The following is a 5155-nucleotide window of genomic DNA, read 5'->3' on the forward strand; positions in this document are numbered from 1 at the left end:
GTAGCAAAGCGTCCCAGGGGTCAGAGTCTGATTGTTCAACGACTAAGGGAAAGTTGCGCCGGAGTAGTATGCCTACCTCTCGTGATCCCGAGGTGAAGCCTGAGTGTGCTGCCATGTAGTAACCCCAACGGTTCAGTGCGTGACATGTATTACCCAATAGGTGTGTCTCCTGCAGGAGTACTACATCAGGGAGGTGTCTTTTAACAAATTGTAGAACAATAGTGCATTTGAGCTTGTCCCCTAGCCCGTTGACGTTCCAGCTTAGTACCTTTAAACTCTTATCCCACTTCATCGGAATGTGCATCCCCTAGCGGAGTCTCCCTCCAAATTTCCTGCAGATGTGTGGAATCATGTTTCTGACCTGAGGCCCTGCGTGGAGTAGCTTAACTGTCGACAAGACAATAACGTACCTGGTGTGACATTGCCAAAACCTTGTAACTGATCCACACCACCCCCCCCTCCCCTCCCACCCTCTCCCCCAACACCCTGTCCCCACCCCCCTCCCTGTTCCCCTGCTCCGTAGGTTTAAAATGACCCACATCCCTCAATTAGCAGAGTGCCTTTCGCCCTGAATTCACCCCGGAAGAGGACGAACTTACAACTCTAAATAACCTGTGTTCCCTTCCTAGTGGACCTTCTGTCAGGGGAGCGCAGTAGCCCCGGCCGTGTCCGCCCCCCAGGCTCCCTCCCCCCACCATTACAGTTGAACCATGCAATATACAAGTCCTGCATTGAGAATGTTCGTTATTTGACCATCTCATCATTATGTAGCAACCACATTGCCCCCCAGTACATCAGTATACATAAACATGGTGTTATTCGTTACATTCCTGTTTACTGCATAGTAGTCCTCAGAGTCCCTCAGTCTCCGTTACCCTCCACTGCTTCCGGGGTGTCCCATCGAGGGCTGGCGGATCTGGACCTCCAGGAGCGCTGACTCAGCCGATCGAGCCCCGGTCTCCAATTCACAGATTCAGGGGATGCTACCTGTGTGTCCCTCCAGTTATGGTCCTCCGCTCCCTTTCCGGTGGCAGGCGAGTCCTTGTCCAGCCAGTCCTGCACCTCCGATGGCGAAGTGAAGAAGAAAGATTTGCCTCCAGCAAGGACCTTGATTTTGGCGGGGAAAAACATCATGTACTTGATACCCTTGTCTCGGAGTGCCGCTTTCACTCCTACGAAGGATCTCCTCTCTCGCTGGACCTGCAGAGTAAAGTCAGGAAAGAACCAGATCGTGGCATTTTCGTAGTGTAAGTCCCCTGACTGTCTTGCCGCTTGTAGGATCGCATCCCTATCCCTGTAGTGAAGGACTTTTGCGATGATCGTCCTGGGTGGCGCTCCCGGTTTTGGCTTCGGGATGGGCGCCCGGTGCGCGCGTTCAATCGTGAACAGTTTCGACAGACGTTTGGGCTTGAGGTGATTGAGGATCAGATCCTCGAGGAAGAGTTCCATGCTGGGCCCCTCGAGGCCCTCCGGCACACCTACGAGGTGGACATTGCTTCGCCGGGCCCGCCCTTCCTGGTCCTCGAGACGGAGCGTCATCTGTCGGTGTTGGTGGACCAGGTCGTTGACCCGTTGTTCCAGCAGTTTCGTCGATGTCTGCAACTCCGCGATGTCCGCCCTGTTGGCGGTGGCCTTTTCAGAGGTTTTGTTAAGGTCTGTGCGGAGCAGGTTGACCCCTTGTCTATTTTAGTTTCAAGGGTAGCTCCCAGCGAGTGGATAGCCTCCATGATGTTAGCTAAAGACGGCTCCTTTTGGGTCTGTTGTGTATCCGTCGTTGTCTCCTTCTGAGGTGCGCCCTCCTGCACCGTATATTTGTCCAGCTTGTTGGTTTGCATGGTTGCGCCAGGCTTGGGCCTCATGGTTGCGCCACTTCTCCTCCCTGTATGGTCTGTGGAAGCAGGTATAGGCAATGTCCCCCAGGCAAGAAGAGGGGAGGGGGGGGGGGGGAGAAGGGATGATTGGCGCCTCTTCCGGAGGGATGTTGGGACTGTCCGGAGATGTAGTGGCCCCCCCTCAGCTCCCTGTAATGTCCGGAGATGCAGTGGCGCAGTTTTAGGTCCTCCACGTGTCTGCTACAAGATGGCGCCGAGACCTGGTTTCATACAGCGATGCCCAAAGCACAGTAGGAGCCCCTCTATGGTCGCTGGACAGGTTAGTGGAGTGTTTCAGGCCCAGATAAAGTCCAAAAGGGCTCCAGGGAGCATCTGCAGGTCCCGAATGTGCAAGTGCCCAATGTAGCTGCGCAGCCCACCTTTATGTACATCCGCCGGACAGTCTGCCGGGGCTGGATCTCGCCGCCATTCAGGGCCCGGGGAGAGCTGCCTCAGTGATGAAAGGCACTGCACGCTTCCACCGCGGGGCGTCGCTTTTCAGGGCTCCGGCCCCTAGCTGAATACACGGGAGACAGCACCTCACTCCAGGCGGCAAATTGCTGGTGGTGCGTCGGGGCTGCACTGCTCCCCAGGTGATCACCGCCCCTAGTGCGCCGACGGCTGAGTTTTGGGGGGTCCCGAGGAATCTTGCGGCTAGGCCCCAAATCCGGGGCCTTTCCTAGCGAGATAGGCCGCTCAACGCGCACTCCCGCTTCAGGTCCCACCCCGGGCGGGAGCTTTCCAGTGCGCAGCTCCACGTCGGAGAGTCGTATCCGGGTCAGAGTCGGACCGGAGGGTGCAGCAGCCCTCGGGGGTTCCCGCACTGTCGGTAATTGGCAGGACTTGCCGGATTCTGGCCGGATTGCCTGTTGTTGGTGGCTTGGTCGCCCGGAGCTCCGGGTTTAAGCGGCCATCTTGACCGGCGCTTAGCCACGCCCCCCATCCCGCATTTTCCGGCGCAATGCTAAAAATGCACATTGTGCATTTCAATGCACAACGTGACAGGCACCATGCGGTGCCTGTCACGTTGTACAGTAAAGTGCAGGGGGGTACCATAGGTACCCTCCATGTGCACTCTCCACCCCCCCCCCGGAGTCCCTGGGGATCCGCAACGGGCCAACACAAGACATTCCTGCATGCCTTTCCGTGGCAGCGTTGCCGCCATGGAAAAGCATGTCCCTGCCTTCACCCTAATATGGATGGTTTTATCTAACAGATACTGCCACCATATGAAACCCTTTTCCGCCCGGTCAGCTCCTTGACCGGCGGAAAAGCGGCGGACGGTCTTTCCGTCCGCCGCAGTCCCCCCCTCCATAGTAATATGGAGGGGGGGAAATGGGTGGCGGGCGGGGAAGGATGTCGGGTGGATCGCCACTGCCCGCATGGCTGTGCCGATCCGCCTGACATCCTAATGGGGCCCTAGGTATCCAGAGAATCTTGTGGGTAGAAAAAGTCAGTGTCATCATTGACACTGATAGGTGGTCAATCCCCCACACCAACCAACTGCCCCAAAATGTTTTAAACTTTTTTTTAAAAGAGGTAAGATCATAGGATTAGAGTTACAAAGAGGATGACGAATCTACAAACAGAATTAGTATTCAGATTAAGTAATGAAAGTCCATAATCTAGGGGTAGGGTAAGGGATAGACTAAGGTTATGGTTAGTGTAGGCATGGACATATGAAGAAAGATATAGGAAAATATAGTTAAGGGTATTATATGGTTCAGTGTTACAGTAAGGGCTAGACAAAAGGCCTAAGAATAGGCAAGTAAAGGTATTGATGTTAAGGCGTGGGTCCTTCAGTGAGCAGGGGGAGTGAAGAGTATACTCAGGAATAATGGGTTTTTGCGGATTCATTATTTTCCACTTAATTGTGGATTTGCCTCACTAGACAAACATTGCACCATCTACTGCATAATTTACAGATTTAAGTAAAAAATTAGTTTCTAGCTGAAATGGATCAAACGTTACTAAAAGAATATGGCTTGCTAGGTGCAGTGCAGTAACAGTCACTGCAAGAGTAACTGGTCACCGTTCAGTTACTGATTGTTGTATTCAGATATTGTGTAGGTGTACTAATCATATCAAACTTTTCCCCAGATACTTATAATGTCCCTAACTGAGGAAGGGGTTTTCTCTACAGCATAAAACAATCATATCATTTTTTAACGTAATTTAAGGGTGAAAATGTTGATTACATTTTCTGTCATGAAAGTGATTTGCTATCTTATTTATGTAAATCCTTGTTACATCACAGACACTCCACGATGCAGACATTATTTCATAATGGCACTCAGTATAGAAACAACTCAAACCTTGTGCCTTTATTGTTTACGGTGTGATGCAATGTCTTGAATTTTACACTGCTCCCTAGTGAGATATTAAAATTATCCACATGTAATGTAAACTTCTGCTTGCTGGGCTGATTCTTAAAGGAAATGGGTTCTTTTACAGAGCAATACCCTGGGCAAAAGTGAAACAAATACTAAAGACCTGTACTAAAATGCAACTGTCCTACACAGCATAAATATGCACACATTCTATTATAGAACTGTGCATTGTGGGCTTGTTTACTGCTGAGTTCAACCATCTAAGCTGTACAGAAACCCTTTTAGTGTGATAGTCAAACGGGCTTGTAATAATAAAATGCTTTTTTGTGATGCTTCCAGTCAAGACACGATTACTATAGCATTAAAGCCTGCTGCTGAGGGCCATAACGATTGTTTTAGGCCCTGAAACTAAAACAACGCTGAGGACCTTTACAACCAGTGTGGACTGTGGTAGAATGGCTTTAATCTATTAGAACATTCCACCAACTGGGAGTAGAATATTCTAAATGATAATAGCAGAAACAAATAAACAGACATTTGAATGTTACTGTAGAAGGACAGTACCAGCCCTGTTTGGTCATGAGCCACTTCATTATCATATTAGAAGGAGCTTTCCACATTTCATGATTTTAATATTGGTTAATAACTAACATTTTATATAGGATCTGATGAACATGTATACTTTTCTTTCTTAACCCCTTGGACGCTCATGACGAGCTCAGCTCGTCATAAGCAACGGTGCTCGTGTGCTCATGACGAGCTGAGCTCGTCATGACCGTTGGAACGCTGGGCTAATTCCCCTGCTGTGCGAGCGTTCTAAAGAAACAGGTGTGGTCGTCATGAGCACACGACCACCGTGGCTCATGACGAGCTGAGCTCGTCATGAGCACCGAGGCGCTGTGGGGCCCGCCCTTCCCCCAGCACAGCGGGGGAATGAGCCCCGCATGCAAGGGT

The sequence above is a fragment of the Lissotriton vulgaris genome, chromosome 11, assembly GCF_964263255.1.
Source record: "Lissotriton vulgaris chromosome 11, aLisVul1.2, whole genome shotgun sequence".
NCBI classification, from domain to species: Eukaryota; Metazoa; Chordata; class Amphibia; order Caudata; family Salamandridae; genus Lissotriton; species Lissotriton vulgaris.